The sequence below is a fragment of the Trachemys scripta genome, chromosome 25, assembly GCF_013100865.1.
Source record: "Trachemys scripta elegans isolate TJP31775 chromosome 25, CAS_Tse_1.0, whole genome shotgun sequence".
Classification (NCBI taxonomy): domain Eukaryota; kingdom Metazoa; phylum Chordata; order Testudines; family Emydidae; genus Trachemys; species Trachemys scripta.
In genome coordinates, this window is record NC_048322.1 from 3,465,225 (window position 1) to 3,484,609 (window position 19,385).

General features: G+C 51.6%; 1 protein-coding gene and 2 non-coding genes across 4 annotated transcripts in view; 1 reads left to right on the top strand and 2 right to left on the bottom strand.

The window, feature by feature from the left end:
- LOC117870001 (zinc finger protein OZF-like) overlaps nucleotides 1-19,385 on the bottom strand; it is an 876,360-nt gene that overhangs the window by 80,242 nt on the left and 776,733 nt on the right. The gene's annotated exons all lie outside the window — the stretch shown is intronic.
- TRNAA-UGC lies at nucleotides 5,962-6,033 on the bottom strand. Its single transcript has one exon. It is a non-coding gene; the product is annotated as a tRNA-Ala (tRNA).
- Nucleotides 14,532-14,603, top strand: TRNAC-GCA. Its single transcript has one exon. It is a non-coding gene; the product is annotated as a tRNA-Cys (tRNA).

A 19,385-nucleotide genomic window follows, 5' to 3' on the forward strand; every position in this document is an offset into this window, starting at 1 on the left:
AAAAAAAAAATACAGCCATATCCAAAGAGTCAGTTGCATTCTTTGTGGTTGCTCTGCCATTCCTCCTTGGGCCTGACCTGACCTCCAGCTCAGCCACCCACTGAAAATTGAAAAACGAAAAAGTAGAGCCGTAAAAGGCTTCAAAGCCCACCAGGCCCAACCCCCCTTCTAATACTGCAGAAAAGCCACACTTCTCCTAACTAGGTAGGGACATCCTATTGCCCCACAAGAAGTGGAAGGCTATCATGTTCGGTCTTAGCAGCACTCGTGGAGCAGGGGGAAAATATACATTGGTGAGGAAATTGCCCGCAGCCAAAAGATAGGTTTTGAGCATTACAACCTTGTAGGTAATGACAAGGTCCAGTTACGCCACTGGCCGAGCCATTCCTCAGAGGCCAGAAACCGTTTTTCCCAGTTCGCATTCTCCACCTCATCTCCAACCGAATGCTAGAAGGCCCAGATCATCAACCTGCCCACTCTTGCAGCCCTCCTCTTCTGCCCTGACTGATAGGGAGGAATATTAAGCCTCCCTCCCTTAGGCCCGCTCTTCAGTATTCCTAGGGAACACCAACACCACCCATGTGATTTTGAGCCAATAGGTCAACCAATAGGGCTGGCTCCTAGGCCAGGCTGCAGCCCAGCTTCAGGACTGAGAGGAAATGCAGCTCGCATCCCTATCTACAGGACTCCAGGAACGGCCAGCCTTCTGGATCAAATGTCCTCTCTTGCGCTCAAGTCACAAGCTAGTGGGAAAAGACAGGCTTCCAAGTCATTTGAGAGAGCAAGATGAAGCTTTGGAAATCCCAGGATGGTTAGCTGGCAACCGAAGGACCCCAAGGTCCCATTGAGACAAAGTTTGATTGCAAGATTCAAAGCCCTGAGTGCTGGCCCTACACCATGGGACCAGCAGGGGAGCCCTTGATCTCTGTTGACTTCTGGCAGGGAGGACTCTGTGGGAACATGCCTCTCTGGCCAGCCGTGCATTTGCTCAAAAAGTCAGCACACAGCACTTTGCTGCAGGCCCAGAGGCCTTTCTTCCTCCAGACTGTGAGGCCAGTGGACAGGTGAGGAAGTAGACCATGTCACCTGGTACAGGAATCCATCTTAAACTGGGGGCTTTTCCCCAGGAGAGAGACAAAAGATTCCTGCCTTGTACCAAAGTTATATAAGGGGATGGAAAAGAACTAAGTTGGCTGCAGCCATGAGAGATCGTCTAGCTACCTCCTGAGCTGGAACAAGGACTATACCACGTGAAAAAGATTGGGCCCAGACTAGAAATAAGTCTAGTCTGTGAAATAAGTTTATTGGAACATCTCTGAGGGTGAGATTTTATCTGTATTGAGTTTCATACTGTATTAGGCTTAGACTTGCATGTTTTTGTTTTATTTTGCTGTATGGAGAATACAAACTCCATAGAGAAGGAAAAGTTAATGCCTTAGAAAAGTCTCTCTGTGTGTGTGTGTTTTAGATGGGTGGGAGGGTGTCTAGAAACCACTCTTCTTTTCCCTGATTTCCATTAGAAAATCTGAAGCAGGGAACAAAAACCATTGTCTTCTCTGAGGCTTGAACTCTGAGGCTCAGAGGCTGCCAACTGCGCTAAGAAGGCTTGGAAAAGCTTTAGAGTCAGTGCATATAGGACCCTCCTACAGCAGTGACTGGGGCAGGGAAGGAGCCACGGGTGTTCTGGTGCCCAGAGACCTGTCCTGGCAGCTTTCTCAGCAGCAAATAAGTTATTTTTCCCTGCCAGTGAACAATCTACTGGAACTAATGGCAGCATAGGGTGGATGTTTCCAAGCTATGCACCCACTTCAGGGCTTACTCTCCTTTTCCTGGTATGGTACTTTCCATGCAAATTAGGGAAACAACACAGGTAATAGAAACCAGTGTTCCAAGTAAGGCTTGAACACATAACCCCCACAGTATTCCTCTGTAAACTAACCAGTTGCACCACTCCAAGTGCTTTTTAGGCAAAGTTGGGAAGTAGGCAGTTATCATTCTCTGTGGTTCACACCTTTGCCTGGTAATTGAAAGGCTGCTGGTTCAAACCTATCTCAAGATGCGGCTTTTCAGCGATGAGACTCCAGTACATTTTACCAGGAAGAAAATCTCCTCCATTCTGGTTTAGCCCCATTTGACTCCTTCTGCCCATCTTCTCTCTCCCCCTCAGTCTCTTTCCTTCCCCATTGGGACCATGCAGAGAGGAGCCCCAGTCAGTCTGTCACAGAGAGTCTGAATCCCATAAAGGGAGGGAGGGGTTGCTCTAAAACATTGTTAATGGGGAGGGGAGTGGTGTGCATGGTTAGGGGGAGAAAGGATGGAGAACTAGCAGTGGGCCCCAGAGAGATTCCCCCAGATTGTGGAGATCCTCTGCTGCCCACCATCAGCCAGCTGTGGGAAGAACAACTTGGGATTGATTGGGGAAGCCACCTTTAAAAACACAAGTGTAACATGCTATTTACATTTTAATAAGACCAAAGCCTCCTCAAACCCAGTGTCACAATCACTGGAATGACTTTGTCCTGATATTTTACCGGCCACAGACACAAAGCGAGTCAAATTACAGTTTCCGTTCAGAGTCAATGCACACAGAAGAATCCAGAGGCTTTTAATTCCTCAGGTTCTGCTGCCATTTCATTTCTGTCCTGTTCCAAGATTTATCATTGTGCAAAGCAATGTTAGGCACTTGGGAGCGTTCCCGCTGGTCCCGCCTTTCACCCCTGAGCAATTAAAAAGGGCCCAGGGACCCCCCGCACCACCACCAGCAGGACAACGGGGCTAAGGTGGTTTCCTGCCCGCCCTCGCTCCATGTAGCACACAACTCCCTGAAGCGGCTGCCACGTCCCTGCGGCCCCTGGGGCAGGGGGGTCTCCATGTGCTGCCCCCGCCCTGAGTGCCAGCTCTGCCAACTGTGGCAATGGGAGCTGCGTGGGTGGAGTCTGCGGGAATAGATGTGCAGAGATGCCCCCGGCCCTCCCACTTAGGGGCTGCTGCCAGAGGAGGTGTGGGTTGCTTTCAGGAGATGCCTGAGGTAAATGCTGTACCCCCTCACCCTCTCCTGCACCCCCAACCCCCTACCGAGACCCCACACCCGCACCCAAACTCCCTCCAAGAGCCTGCCCCCCGCATTCCCTCCTGGCCCTCAACCCCCTGACTGAGCCCAGACTCTGTACCCAAACTCTCTCTCAGAGTTCAATCCCTCTCCCTCCCACACCCAAACTCTCTCCCAGAGCCTTAGGCAGGTGTGTGTGTGTGTGGGGGGCAGGACTTGGTCCCATTCTGGGCACCACCAAAAATTATACAAACCTGCTGCCCCTGTCCAGTCCAACCTTCTGCTGATGTACCTCAGCCCACACCCGTGCAGGGTTTGAAGCTTGCATTACTTAAATTGCAGGACACTGAGGGATTTCAGCTCCCCTTTGCCCAGAGGGAACCTTCAGCCCACTCCCAACCAGGTTCTTGTCCATGGGATCACTGTAGGGGGGCTGGGTCCCACTTTGTCTTTTCTGTCTCTATGACAGGCCAGGCTGCAATAACTGGGACATCTGAGCACCCAGGACCTTCTGTGGGGCTGCCATTCCCCTTCCCCTTCTATGGTCTCATCTGTCATTGACTCCAGCCTTTTTTCTATCCATCGTCAGCACCATCCCAAGCAAGCTGCACTCGCCTCAAAAAGACAATGTCCCCTGTTGGGTTTAAATCACTGACCTCTCTCCTCTCCAGGGGTGAAAGTAATTTAAAGGAATTACCGGTAGTCCAGAGTCCTGTGGAGGGGGAGGGGCCTCAACCGGAAGAGGCGTGGCCTCTACCGGAAGATGTGGGCCTTTAAATCCCGGGGCTTTTAAATCAGGATTTAAACTGCTTGCGGATCCAACTGAAGCTAGGAGCCCCGGTCCCTTTAAATCACCCCCGGAGCTACCACCTGCAGAGGCGGCTGGGAGCCCTGGGGTTTGGGCAGGGGTGAAAGTAATTTACATTTCTTACCCATATGGTCCAATTGCAACTCCCTCCCATTGCATGACATGGATATAGAAAATAAAGCTGCTACTACTACTAAAAATACTGTCTGTAATAAAACTTTAATATTGGAATAAGCCTGAAAAAGTGAAAACTCACTATCACATTTTTCTCCGTGTCTTCCTTCCTCCTCCAGCCAGGCTGCCGATGCTAGGCCGTGCTTTCCCCCTGCCTGGCACTCAGCACCGGCTGCAGGGGCTCCCCTCTAGCTTGCAGCAGGGAGCAGGTAGACTGGCTGAGAGGGAGAAGCAAGCCTACCCTCTGCATAAGAACAGTTTAAACTCAGCTGTTCGCTGCGCCGTTCAGCCCCCGGGGTTAGGAGCCGTTTCTGGCATCCTTGCTAATTTCACTCACTGTTGTTGGGGGGGGGGGGGGGGGTGTGTGTGACCATGGCAAGGGCAGTCCTTTTCTGCCCCCTGGATGAGGGGATCTCCAATACTACTATAATACAATAGTAGGGGCCGGTTGCTGGGGTCGGGGCAGTCGGCAGCAGGCTGCAGCTGCATTGTTTGTGACACACACATTCATACACATACATACTGTATGTATTACTGTCCTGTGGGGAAGGTGCCAGTGCCCTTTTAAGGGGTGTGTGGGGGGAAGACAAGTGTTTCTGGGCTAAAACATCAGGAACTTCTGCTTAATGTGTGCTGCTTAATGGAGTCCATCCTTCCCCAGGGGGCTGTTGGTCCAACTCCTACACTGAAGAGCTATCTTTTTTGAGAGATCCATCCATACTGTACCTATACATTTAGAACATACCTGGATCAGAGTAGATTTAGATCTGTGAAGCAAGATAAGAAGATTTTGTTTTCCCAGGAAGACATTCATGTGGATGTTCCAAAGTTAGCTTTTGAGTGCCATACCCCCACATGGTGGGAGCCAGGGGTGCAAGGAACTGCGTTGCACCATGCCCACCAGTGTGCCCGCTTTCCCTAGATCCTCCCTATTTCCTAGCAAGTCAGATATCAAGGATTTTTTAATCTTCCTTCCAGGCACATAAAAGAGTGCAGGGGGCACACCAGTGGGTGACTAGTAGTAGGGGAAGGCAGAGCAGGGGTGAATGAAGGACAACTGGAATAGCCTTCATGAAATATACAAGATACTTAGAGAAAGTTTTGTCAATTTCAGCATCTGCACTCTGAAGGAAGGACAAAAGAAAAAGAGATCTGAGATTGCACCCTATGTTCTTATGCAGGCAGCTAGAGGGGAGAGCCCCTGATGAGTGAGGGGTGGGGAGGATTTAAGCTATGCAGCCAAATGCTTGTATTTGTTGTGTATATTAGGATTGGAGAGATCCCCTCATCCTGGGGGCAGAAAAGAACTGCCCCTGCCATGGTCAAACACACCCGACCCCCGACCCCCAGCAACTGTGAATGAAATTAACAAGGATGCCAGAAACGGCTCCTAACCCCGGGGGCTGAACGGCGCAGCGAACAGCTGAGTTTAAACTGTTCTTATGCAGAGGGTAGGTTTGCTTCTCCCTCTCAGCCAGTCTTCCTGCTCCCTGCTGCAAGCTAGAGGGGAGCCCCTGCAGCCAGTGCTGAGTGCCAGGCAGGGGGAAAGCATGAAGTCTAGCGTCGTCAGCCTGGCTGGAGGAGTCAGACTGCACCTTTTCTTACCGGTCCTCCATACCGGCCTACTTTCACCTCTGCTCCTCTCTGAGCACTGACTGTCCCTCCGTTTCCTTGCCTCTCAGTCTGTGCAGATGGGACCTTTCCTTCCAGTGCTGGAGGATTCGCCCTTCTCATTTCCCATTGTCCCAAGCAGCATAGCGGGTGGGAATCTTAATCATACCAATGTGACTTAAGAGCAGAAATCCCCACAGACCTTCCATGCAATTGGCACTTGACCCTCACTCATTAGGATTGAAACTCATGCAAGGAGACTGCTGGGCCACATCCCAGCTGGGCATGAGCAAAGCTGCAGTGTGGAAAAAAAAGAACATGGAGATGCTGAGGATTGAACTCAGAGCCTCATACATGCAAAGCATGCATTCTACCACTGAGCTACATCCCCAGCTTGCATAAGCCCTGCTCTGAGGGCCAAACCTGCTGTCCTTGAGGTTGGTAGTTCATAGGGGACACTTTGCAACAGGCCAGATTCTACACAGCAGAGGGGGAGAGAGACTAGCATGCCCTGGACTCAGGGTGCAGAGATACAAGAATTAGCCCTCATACTGCATTGGGTCGGGGGTGCTGCAATCCCCTGCTGGAAGGTAATGGGGTGGGGCACTCTGAGCAGCTCAACACCTGACCCTGGTGGCAGAAGACGGGGGGGGGGGACTCCAGGTATTTCTAGGATCCACTATTTCCACTTGCCTATAAAGTCCAGCTTTCCCCAGCACATTCACTGTGGCGCAATTGGGTCACTGTTTCCAAGACTGTACAGCAAAGAATTGCTCCCTGTTTCCCTTCTATCTGCAGCAGGATTAGCCTGTGTCGGTGGTTAATGGAGTGGATGTAGTTGTAGATTGTTATTCATTCCCCAGCTTGACAATTCACACAGTCCCTTTCCTGCTCAAATCCCCAGCACCTCAGTGACCCTGGTAGCAGGGGTTGGGTTTTCCCTGTGGCCCTGAGATTTTCAGGGTCTTTTTTCCCCTCAACCTGGAGTGATCTCAGCTTTTCACCCATCCCAGACATTCCATGAAATAACAACAGCAGCATAAAGAAAGAGGGGAGGGAACATCTCATGGCCAGGGCTGGATGTGCCCAGGGCCCCCTGCTTGTCCACTGCTTCCATTGCAGAAGAGGAAGGTTCCATGGAATTTGACACCCTGCTTTGCACAAGGGACAGAGAAAGATCTTGCTGTTCTTGCGTCTGTGCAAAGAAAATTGTGCGTCTGTATGAAAGAGAGGCGGGAAATGGCCCCATGGTGGGACAATATCCTCAGCATTAAGAGCAAAGGAGTCAGGCTGAGAACTGATTTAACTCCACTCATCTGGGATTTAACAAATTGTCTTCCATGGAGACACTGGGAACTTGTGACATTGATCCAGACTCTGGGTGTTCGGGCTGCTTTAACTCACAGTAAAAACATGCATTTGATTCCAAGAAGGGAGAGAGGAGAAGCCTGAAACTGACTTCAGTCCAGGCTGGGATCCCCTGGATGGGTGGAAACTTCCTTCCCTGCTACCTGGGGACTGTGACTACTGGAGACATACCAGGGCTGGCATGAAAGGGGATTGTTGCATCGACTTTATGAGTACAGGGCCCCACTAACTCTAAATCCTCCACTGTAACAGGAACTTAGAAAGGATCACACCTTGGTCAATCGTAGGACTGGGGTTTGAAAAAGAGATTCTTTTTTCCTCCCCTTCATGAGAAAGAAAGTACAAGCTGGCCACTCAGATGCAGAATACCACTTTTTCCTCTGGCTGAGGAGCTGGAAACTAGGCACTGATGACTGGTGTCTCCTGAAAGAGGCCGGGGTGGGCACAATTTCAAGGTTCAGCCCCACCCCCTTATGATCAACAGCTCCTCCCAGGTGTGAACAATGCAGGGAGAGGAAGCAGCAAAGGCAGCCCCTCTCCATTTACCCCTCCAGCAGCTGTGCAGGGAGGGAGTCTGGCAGCACCACATGATGTAGCAGGGACAGCTAACCCAGGTGGGGCACCTGACCCCACACACCACCCTCTGCAAGTGTTGCCTCTGAAATTAGGAAAACTCGTGAGTTCAAGGCAGAGCTGCACAAAGAAAGCCCAGCACAACATGCCCAGGGTGAAGGGGGTGCTAAAGCCTGGCATCAAACCAGAAACTTTCAGATCTTTAATCTAATGCACTCCCAGCTGAGCTACTTTGGCAATGACCAGGCCAAACCGTGAAGGCTTAATACATGAGCCACAGCACATGCTAGGAAGATTTAAATCTGGATGTCACAATACAGGAGGCAAGCAGTTGACTTGGCCCCGGAGGGGCAGGCTGTGGTTTCCTATATCCCATTCACTCAAGCCAGCACCTGCCCCCTCGCAAGCTGTCACTGGTGCCCCTAGGTCTGCAGGACAAGAGCAGCGGTTCTCACTGGAACAAGTCCACCCACAGCTCGCAGGCTCCTCCCAAACCTAAAACGGAAAACCATCTTGCCAGAAAGGAGCCCACTAGGACTCACCATTGCTACTTTTCCTTCCACCCAGAACCCCGCTTCTTCTTCTGAGCTTCCAGTAGCCGTCCCTGGGATGCCAAAAGGCAGGCACAGGATTCTACCTCCCAGAAGCCAACTGCACCTCCATGTGTTCATCCCTCGGAAGGGCAGGTGTGGGCTTCCTGGATCCCAGTTGCTCACACCCAGCCCAACCCCCGCCTCCAAAGCCATCAATCATGCCTCTAGATCAGCCACAAAGAAGAAGTGGCTCTCGCTGCCCCACGAGTGGCAGGGAGCCTCTCAAGACCATTATTGTACACCCAACTTGGCCAGAAAAGAGCACTGGCACATGCACATGTAAGGGGACTGTTGCCCCCTTACTAACATTCAGTGGGGTGTTTTGGTTGGCTAGCTCCCAGCACTAAAAGGGGAGGGGTCGATGGGAAATCAGGAGCCTGAGACTGACAGTCCCCAGGAACAATGGGGAAAGGCCAATGCTCCAGATCAGCCTGATTGACAGGGCGGGCAGCTAATCAGGAAGTCAGGAGGCCAGGCGGGTACGGTACTCCGTGTGTGAGCTGGAATTACCTGTCAGACAGAGTGGGGCCAAGCTAAGGAGAGAGCAGGGGCCTGAGCTAAGCTGCTGGAAGCAGAGCTGCAGCCCCAAAGCCAGAGCACAGCCCAGAGAGAGCAGAGCTGCAGCAACCAGAGCCAGAGAGGCCAGAGAAGCAGCCCAGGGAGCTGAAGGCAGAGCAGCAGCAGCAGCCGTGCTGAGGCAGAGTGGAGCTGGAGCCGGGGCTGGAGCAGTCCGGAGCTGGGTGCTGTGAGCAGCTGGGGAGAGTGAGGGGGATCCTGGGCAGAGGGCCCAGCACAGGGAGACACCTCAGCCAAGAGACTCTGCAGGCCAGACTTGGAGAGGGATCGTAACCCCGACGGGGCGGGGGCGACGCTGGGAAGAAGGGTCCTGCCACCTAGAGCCTGAGAGTGTGTGGCCACTACCAGAGCAAGTGTCCAACCCGCTGCGTCTCTGCAGCACAGCTGGGGCCTGAGAAGAAGCCTGGGACCTACAAGGAACAGACTGTGACCTGCCCTGACGTTCCAGAGACACTGTTTGTGATGTTCCCTGCCACAGAGCAGGGTGATGTGTTTCCTTTAACCTTTCCCATTTTTCCTTATTCTTTTTTTTAATTAATTGTTAATTAAACAACTTGTATTTGCTTTAAATTGTATGAAATGATCAGGGTCAGGGAGGTGCCCAGTGCAAAGAGAGTACCCTGGAGTGGGGACACCCTAGCCCCTGTCCTGGGTGACCACAGCAGGGTTGGGGGTTGAGCCCCCCAGCAATCCTGGGCCCAGCCTTGTTGGGGTTACGAGGACTCTGCCAGACAGGAGAGTGGAAAGGGAGCCCTCAAGGGCAGGGAGGCCTCTGGGTAAAGGAAGTGGGAGTGAGGACTCAGATCCTTTCACTAGCCACTTCACCGAGGTAGTGCAGAAGCCAGGAAAGTTCCCCACAATAGCGGGACCATCCCCCCGCTTACATAATCAACCACTTCCTCTGTAGTTGACAGGATTTGAACCTGCACAGGGAGATGCCCAATGGTGGGTAGGGCGGGTCTCAGGGGAGGGGTCAGAGAGGTGTGGATGGTGGGCAGGTCAGGGGAGGGGTCAGAGAGGTGCAAACGGCAGGTAGGGTGGGTCTCTGTGGTAGGGTCAGAGAGATGGGGCAGTGGGCAGTGTGGGTCTCAGGGGAGGGGGTAGAGAGATGTGGGCAGGGCAGGTCTCAGGGGAGGGGCAAAGAGGTGTGGGTGGTGGGCAGATCTTAGGGTAGGGGGTGGAGAGGCATGAGCAGCAGGTGAGGAGGCCTTGGGGGAGGAGAGGAGCGAGTGAAAGGCAGACCAGCAGGCCTCAGCCAAAGAGGAAGAGTGGGGGTGGGAAGTGGCCAAACGGGAGCGAGGGGGGAGCACAGGTGGGGCCTCAGAGGGAGGAGAACGAGCAAGGGGGGGGGGGGGGGGGGGGCAGCACCATGGTCTGGGCACCAATGCCCCCCCCCACACTTCTAGGGAGCTTCCAGTGCTTGCGCCCAGCCTCCCCAAATGCAAGAGTCACGCGCCACCTATTCTTTGCGTCTTCACTAACCCAGCACCTCCCCAAGCTATGTCGGTGAGCAAAGCCCTCCTGTTGACAAAGCCCTATCTACACCGGGGTTAGGTTGATATATCTGCATTGCTTAGGGAGGTAAATTTTTTACACCTCTGAGTAATGTAGTTACATCAACCTAATTTTGTAGCGTAGACCTGTCCAAAGAATCATTCACACACCTTGGAAGCAAAACTTCACCTGCTCCTCTGCTTTACAGAATCCAAACACAAGCAATGCTTGTCAGGCCCAGAGTCAGATGTGGGCGGACACAATCCCTTCAGCATCTGTGGGCACCATGGCTTAGCTGGCTAAAGCCCTTGTTTTGTAAACAGGAGATCCTGGGTTCAAGTCTCAGTGGTACTTTGTTGAGATGCTTTTGGGGCACCTGGCATTGGCTACTGTCAGAAAACAAGATTCAGAGCTAGATGGACCTTTAGGCTAGCCCAGTATGGCTTTTCTTGTGGTTTAAATAACACTCACAGGCACTGATAATAGAGTTACTGAAACTTTAGATGGCAAGAGCTGATAGGTCAGTGGTCCAGTCCCCTCGCAGATGACCCCCTCCCTCTGGGACAAGGGCAGGTCTGAGCTCTCACACCAAATGCTTCATTGTGGCTGTCAGAATCTGTGGGTGGCTCATTTAGTTTATGCCGAGGGTTGAGTCCTGCTTTGTACACCATGTCTGAAAATAAAAATCCAAAACCACCCTATGAAATAACGAAAGCAGCAGGACGTGTTTTTGTCACTACCCCAAAGCAGACAGATCAATGGAGAACTGCCATTGAGTCCAGGGTAATACTTCACTGCGGTTTTACCATTTCCACTTGCTAAACTCCCTCCCAACCTTCTGGGCTCCTAGAGCAGGGTACTGAGCCTGAGCTGAGACACGTACACTGCAACTTTACAGCCCAAACCACATGGCCCTAATTAATGTGACACGGGCCAGGTGTGGGTGTTTCAATTGCACTGTAGACGTATCCTAACATTATGTCTACGCTGCAATTAAAACACCCAGGGCACCTGTCTCAAAGCCCAGGTCAGCTGACTCAGGCTTATGGGGCTTGGGCTGCAAGACTATAAAATTACAGTGCAGACGTATGGACTTGAGCCCAACCTCTGAGACCCCACGAGGGGTGAGGGTTTCTGAACCCAGGCTTCAGCGTGAACACAAATATTTGCACCAGTTTTTAACCCCATAGCTTTAGCTCCATGAGCCCATGTCAGATGACCCAGGCCAGCCATGCTGCAATCTTGATCCCAGGAGAGATGGACTCTAAGGGCATGTCTCCATTGCAATGTAAGCCCAGGTGTGGCATGCTATGCTCAAAGCAACACCTGGAAGCCCCATATTCACCACTCTCATACAATGATGATATGGTTTGTACAAAGTCTGCCTTGTGAGGTATCATTTCAAAAGTCTTGAGCTCTTGAACATTAATGTCTTCTTGCATTCTATGTGCTAGCATTGTCTGGGAAGTTATGAAGTTTTGCTCTGGGTGCGTTACTGAAATATGTTATGAGGTTGGGAAATGCCCACCACCAGCCTTTCAGGTGCAACAATGGAGGAGCCAGACTCACTGCTGGCCCATTAAAGGTATCCACACTCCCAAGAACTATCCCAGGAACTGTATACAATGCAGACTTCTTCGAGATAGCATGGAGACAATCGACATTCTTGACTCATATCATAGCAAAGGAACTCCCTAGCAAGTTGGCAGAAACTATGAAAGAGGGTAAGAGACATCATGACTTGGCCGCTTTCCCCACAACTCAATACCTGGAAACACATCTGGAGGACAAAGATTGAACTGAAATAATTCAGAGATCATAAGAGAATAATAATAATATATTCAAATCAAAGTCCCCAAACAGACTAGTATTGGTTTCTCAGCAGAAAAATTTCAATTTGGGGGATTTTGTTTTCCCAGTCAGACCTTGACAAGGGAAGCAGAAAGAAAATGTTTGAAATTCTCCTTCAGAACAGCTTGGCCTAGACACTCTAGCTGTGGGTCACTGTTGTGGCCTTGCTGAGGATGGGGGCATTTTAATAATTTGGGGAGGTCCCGGGGTGTTTGGGGGAGATTATGAGGATGTTACCTCTTGAGATAAAAACTAAGGAATACAGGACTAGAGAATTCTTTTAGAAATCTGGTATGTAGACATTTTATTTAAAGCGGGGTGGGGGGCGGTCTGAGTTCGTGAGATGTTTTTTGTATGTAGAAAGCAGCATGGTTTACTCTGTCATTGTACCAAAGGGGGAAGATGGTTGTTTGTAAAGGAAGAGAGATGACTGAAGGCCTCCAATGAGGAGGGAATTTAAACCCATGTGTGCAGAGAACAATGGATTAGCAGTCCATTACCTTAACCACTTGGTTACCTCATCTGAGCTGTCAAGTAATGGACAGGAGGAGAAATCTAAGGCCAGCAGAGGTAGGGCCAATAAGGAGTTTTTAAATACTAAGTGTAAGGAGTGTCTGAATGAGCTTCCCCCCTCACATCTTGTGATGAGCTAGGGGAAAAACTTCAGGAACAGACTGTGTTTACATAGATATGCCTACTCTGCCTAGATATGCAGCAAGTATTCTTTGTTTAAAACAAACAAAATAAATATAAAGGTAATTCTTCTGTTTTCCTGCAGTCAGCAAAAAATTTGTAAAAAGAAAGAGGTATCTTTAAGCAATAATCTGTCCTCAGCAAGAGGCTAGGAAATGTTTATTTTGGTTTTCAGACACTTTATGGGCAAGCTGGTGCCAGTGGAAGAACAACCCAGAACACCATGGGTCCACTGTTGCAACAAAAAATTGTGTTCTTGTTATTACTGTTATTTTGGTGGATATTGTAAATTCTTCAGGCATGATACCCGCCTTTTCATTGGACATGTCATGCTGCCTCTTTTGGGACCAAGGGAAAATGTACCCTAATTAAACCTCTTCCACCCCCTACTCTGCCACCTCCCTCTAAATTGTCTGTGACACACCCATCCCCATGGTGGTCTACCCCCATCCAGAGACCTGTGGTTCTTAATGCAACTGGTTTACAAATGACTATCACTCTGTTCCCCACTGACTGGTATCTCAGTACAACATTTGCTAACTATTCTCAGTTTACCAAAGTAGGTGAAAGGATGTTGCTATGAGTAATTTCAAACTCATTTGAATTGAATGGATGGGAATTACACAAGAACATCCCGGTGAGCCCTCACAAATTACCTCTCAGAAGGCTGAAACTCGTTGCAGGAAGCTGACTCAGCGGCTCGAATCCAATGCTTGGAACATGCCCTAGGGCTACTAGGCGGGGGCGGGGGGGGGGTTATAACAGGGATTTGCACTTAGCTCAACCAACCGTTTGTTGGGAAATGTTATTCTAACCCTCAATCAGGGTTGGAAGGGACCTCAGGATGTCATCTAGTCCAACCCCCTGCTCAAAGCAGGACCAACACCAACTAAATCATCCCAGACAGGGCTTTGTCAAGCCGGGCCTTATAAACCTCTAAGGATGGAGATTCTACCATCTCCCTAGGTAACCCATTCCAGTTCTTCACCACCCTCCTAGGGAAATAGTGTTTCCTAATATCCAACCTACACCTCCCCCACTGCAACTTGAGACCATTTCTCCTTATTCTGTCATCTGGTACCACCGAGAACAATCTAGATCCATCCTCTTGGGAACCCCCTTTCAGGTAGTTGAAAGCAGCTATCAAATCCCCCTTCATTCTTCTCTTCTGCAGACTAAATAATCCCAGTTCCCTCAGCGTCTCCTCGTAAGTCCCCTGCCCCCTAATAATTTTTGTTGCCCTCCCTGGACTCTCTCCAATTTGTTTCTGTGGCGGGGGGCGGGCTGAAAACTGGATGCAATGCTCCAGATGTGGCCTCAGCAGTGCCGAATAGAGGGGAATAATCACTTCCCTCAATCTGCTTGCAATGCTTCTACTAATCCAGCCCAATATGACCAGTTACCCATATTGAATGCAGACACAGCGATATTTGATAAATTGGTTACTGTCCATTCAGTAGGTTATTTCCTACTTATTCATAAATAATGAAGATGCTCTAAGCGGATGGGAGAGAGCTGTCCCATCCGTGTAGTTAATCCATCTTCCTGAGAGGCGGTAGCTATGTTACTGGGGGAAGCTATGTTGGTGGGTGTGTAAGCTGTGGTGTCTACATGTATATGTAAAGTTTAATCAAACCCCATTTTAAAACCACTGTGGTCTGGGAATAGAAAAGGAGCTCTCTGAGGAAGGGCCTGTCCTTCAAAATCCTTAAGATCACTGAGTTTCCTACATACATGTCATGGGGGTATAGCTCAGTGGTAGAGTGTTTGACTGCAAACCAAGTGGTCCTTGGTTCAAATCCAAGTGCCCTCTCACAAGCCTCTTCCTTTAACAAAAATAATTGCATATCCATGAAATTGATGGAAACACTCAATGTTTTCCTGTGCAAATGCATAAAAACCTAATAAACATGCCCCTCAGCTGAAATCAGTTTCAGTTGTCTAAGTGTCTTGTTTGCATTTTCATCAATTAAACAAAGGCACATGAAGACACATTTGCAGGTCCTTGGCCTCCATGGGCTACAATGTGTAGAAGAAAAAGAACCACATCCACTTGGGAGGAATGGACTAGTTTGTATTACATTTGGTAAGTTGCCATTGGGACTGAAAATTCTACTGGAGGTGTGTCACGGAGTATTGGGGGACTCAGGGCCCTGCACCCCCAGCTTCCTGCGATTCACCATGACTCTCAGCCAGCCAGTAAAGCAGAAGGTTTATTTGGATGACAGGAATACAGTCCAAGACAGGTCTTGCAGGCACAGACAACAGGGCCCCCCTCAGTTAGGTCCAGCTTGGGGTCCCAGGGCATCCCAGCCCACCCCCCTTTGGGGGGTCAGAGCCATCTCTGCCTCCCAGCCATCTCTCCAGCCCGCTTCCAGCACTCTGCCTTCAGCGACCCCTCCCACAGCCTTTGTTCAGTTTCCCGGGCTAAGGTGTCACCTGGCCTCCAACCCCTTCCTGGGTTCTCATGTTACACGCTCAGGTATTCTCCTCCGGGCAGTCTACCATCCCCCAATGCAGACTATCCTAGCCACACTCCCCTGTCAGCATTCACAGACCACAGTAAGAACAGTCCCAGTTCGTCACATCTCTCCCCCCCTTCGAGACCGAACTGAGCAGGGTCACTTTAGCCAGTGACCCGGGGAAGTTCGAACCTACCCCCGTTCCCATGGATGCCCCCGCATCCCTCCCATTCCTTGGTGAGAATTACACCAGGCCCCTCCAGTTTCACGCCCCCCCTTAGGTCAGGGGTGCTTGATGTGTGCCGTTCGCATGTGGGGAGGTTTATGCGGCCTGTGCCCTTTTCCCACCCCAATACCCCTGGGGTTCCAACTGGGCTGTGGTCTTCTCCCAGCGCTCCAGTCTGGAGGTCTGTGCTTTGGGCTCTCTTGGTTTAGAGCCGCCCTTTTAACCTTGGCCACCCTCCGGAAAGGATCCTTTATGCTGGGCAAGGGTCCTAAAGCTGTTTTCCCCTTGTCCCAGGCCTTCCTCCCCCTCTGACAGGGGTCACAGGATCCGCAGTACTGTCGGACAGTAACAAAGACCCCAGGCCAGTAAAAGCTCCGTAGCAGCCTCTGCTGGGTACGCCAGGTTCCCTGGTGCCCTGAGAGGGGAATGTCATGGGCCCGGCACAGCAGCTGGCGGCGATACTTCTGGGGTACCACCAGCTGCCTCCTGATCCCCCCTGACTCCATTGTCCCCGGGGGAGCCCATTCTCGGTACAGGAACCCCTTTTCCCACAGGAACCTTTTCCGGCCACCTTGTCCCATGGTCTGTACCGCATCGAGGTCTGCCAGGTCCCTTATCTTCCGCAAGGAGGGATCTCTCTGCAACTCGGCCTGGAACTCAGCAGCTGGGACAGGGATGGCCACCTGCTCTTTCTTGCTGGCTGGGTCTGAAGCTGCAGCCTCCCTGAGCCGTGTCCCTGGGCGTTCCCTCCCCACCAGGTTAGGGTCCTGCGCCTCAGGCAAGGCACCTCCCCCAAGGCCAGGGCGCAGTGCCCCTCGCCGGCTCTGACTGCGGGTCACAACCAGTGCCCTTTGGGGGTTGCTTGACCAGTTCTCTAGGTCCCCCCCATCAACACCTCAGTGGGCAAATACGGGTGTACCCACACATCCTTGGGGCCCTCTTTGGCCCCCCACTTCAGGTGTACCCTTGCCACGGGCACTTTGACTGGTGTCCCGCCCACCCCCGTCAGGGTCAGGTAGGTGTTGGGCACCACCTGATCTGGGGCCACCACCTCGGGCCGGGCCAGCGTCACCTCTGCGCCCGTATCCCAGTATCCATTGACCTTCCTCCCATCCACCTCCAGGGGAACAAGGTACTCTCTCCGGAGGGACAGCCCCGCGCCTACCGTATAAACCAAAAACCCTGAGTCTGGAGCCTCCAGCCCCCCAGAGGAGCTGGCCTGGAGCTCTCCTCCCTCCTTAGCAGGTGGTACTCTGCCAGCCCCCCTTCCCTGGGAATGCTGCCTCTCGCCGGGCTGGGTCTCTACCCAGTCAACCCTCGGTGGGTTCAGTCTGCTCCGTCTGTCCCTGAGCCTGGGGCACTGGGCCCGTATGTGGCCTTTCTGGCCACAGTGATAGCAGCCCATGTCCCAGGGGTCCCCTTGAGTGGGTCGGATGGTCCTGACACTGGATGTTCCCTTTTGATGGGGTTTTTCTGTATTTTCCCACGGGGAGGTCCCAGGGTGACTCTCTCTCTGCGTTGTGGTGGGACTGTTCCTTTGGGACTCCTCCCTGTTATCTCCTGACCGGCTCTTTACAAACTCATCGGTTTGTAACTATCCTAGCCACACTCCCCTGTCAGCATTCACAGACCACAGTAAGAACAGTCCCAGTTCGTCACAAGGTGGACAGGAACCTCTAACAAAAATAAAATAACCAAGATTTACCAAACTACCTGTTATACATTCAATCCTCTGTTTGTGCACACAATATAAATTGGGGCTCTAATAAATGTCAACCTTCCTTTAACACAGATCATTGTTCCTTGTAACTTTCAGATGCATTCAAATGGCAGCTGTGGGCTCTGAGAAGCAGGATGGGCCCTGTATGATAAAGTTCATGCAACATTCCCCTCTCATCCCAGCCCTGGTATGTTGCCAGTAGCCTGCTGTCCCTGGGTAGCAGCAAAAGATGTTTCCCACCATTCAAGGGACCCCAGCCTGGGACTAAAGTCAGTTTCAGGCTTCTCCTTTCTCTCTTCTTGGAATCAAGATCATGTTTTTACCATGAGTTAAAGCAGTCCGAACACCCAGAGTCTGGGTCAATGTCACAAGTTCCCAGTGTCTCCATGGAAGACAATTTGTTAAATCCCAGATGAGTGGAGTTAAATTGGTTCTCAGCCTGACTCCTTTGCTCTTAATGCTGAGGATATTGTCCCACCATGGGGCCATTTCCCGCCTCTCTTTCATACAGAAACACAATTTTCTTTACACAGACACAGGAACAGCAAGATCTTTCTCTATCCCTTGTGTAAATCAGGGTGTCAAATTCCATGGAACCTTCTCTTCTGCAATGGAAACAGTGGACAAGCAGGGGACCCTGGGCACATCCAGCCCTGGGCACATCCAGCCCTGGCAGTGAGATGTTCCCTCCCCTCTTTCTTCATGCTTCTGTTGTTATTTCATGGATTGTCTGGGATGAAAAAAAAGCTGAGTTCACTCCAAGTGGAGGGGAGAAAGACCAGTGAAAATCTCAGGACCCAACCCCTGCTACCAGGATCACTGAGGTGCTGGGAATCTGCCTGGGAAAGGGACTGTGTGAATTGTCAAAGTGGGGAATGAATAAGCATCTACAACAAGATCTATGTATGAGGCATGGGTTGCATCTCCAGGTACTTTTTTCACCCTGCTGCTTTGCTCATGCCCAGAGGGGATATGGCCCAGCAGTCTCCCTGCATGAGTTTCAATCCAGCTCAGTAAGGGACAAGTGCCAATTGCATGGAAGGTCTGTGGGGGTTTCTGCTCCTAAGTCACCTTGGTACATTTAAGATTCCCACCCGCTGTGCTGGTTGGGACAATGGTGTAGATGAGAAGGGTTAATCCTCCAGCACTGGAAGGAAAGGTCCCATCTGCACAGACTGAGAGGCAAGGAAATGGAGGGGCAGTCAGTGCTCAGAGAGGCGAGAGGTCAGTGATTTACACCCAACAGGGGACACTGTCTTTTTGAGGTGAGTGCACCTTGCTTGGGATGGTTCTGACGATGGATAGAAAAAAGGCTGGAGTCAATGACAGATGAGACCATAAAAGGGGAAGGGGAATGGCAGCCCCACAGAAGGTCCTGGGTGCTCAGACGCCCCAGTTATTGCACCCTGGTCTGTCGTAGAGAGAGAAAAGACCCAGCGAGACCCAGCCCCCCTACAGTGATCCCATGGACAAGAATCTGGTTGAGAGTGGGGTGAAGGTTCCCTCTGGGCAAAGCAGAGCTGAAATCCCTCAGTGTCCTGCAATTTAAGTAATGCAAGCTTCAAACCCTGCATGGGTGTGGGCTGAGGTGCATCAGCAGAACGTTGGGCTGGACAGGGGTGGCAGGTTTGTATAATTTTTGGTGGTGCTCAGAATGGGACCAAGTCCTGCCCCCACCACACACACACCTGTAAGGCTCTGGGAGGCAGTTTGGGTGTGGGAGGGAGAGGGGTTGGGCTCTGGGAGAGAGTTTGGGTACAGGGTCTAGGCTCAGTCAGGGGGTTGGGGTGCAGGAGGGGATGGGGGGCAGGTTGATGAGGGGAGGGAGTTTGCATGCAGGTGTAGAGTCTGGGTTGGGGCAGGAGTTTGGGGGTGCAGGAGAGGGTGAGGGGTGCAGCATTTACCTCGGGCATTTCCCAAAAGCGACCCGCACCCCCCTCTGGCAGCAGCCCCTTAATGGGAGGGCTGGGGGTGTTTCTGCGCACTGCTGTCTACAGACTCCACCCTCGCAGCTCCCATTGCCACACTTGGCAGAATTAGCACTCAGGGTGGGGCAGTGCATGTAGAACCCCCCTGCTGCAGGGGCCGCAGGGATGTGCCAGCCGCTTCCAGGAGTGGTGTGCCACAAGGAGCGAGGGCGGGCAGGAAACTGCCTTAGCCCCCTTGTGCTGCTGCTGGTGGGGGTCC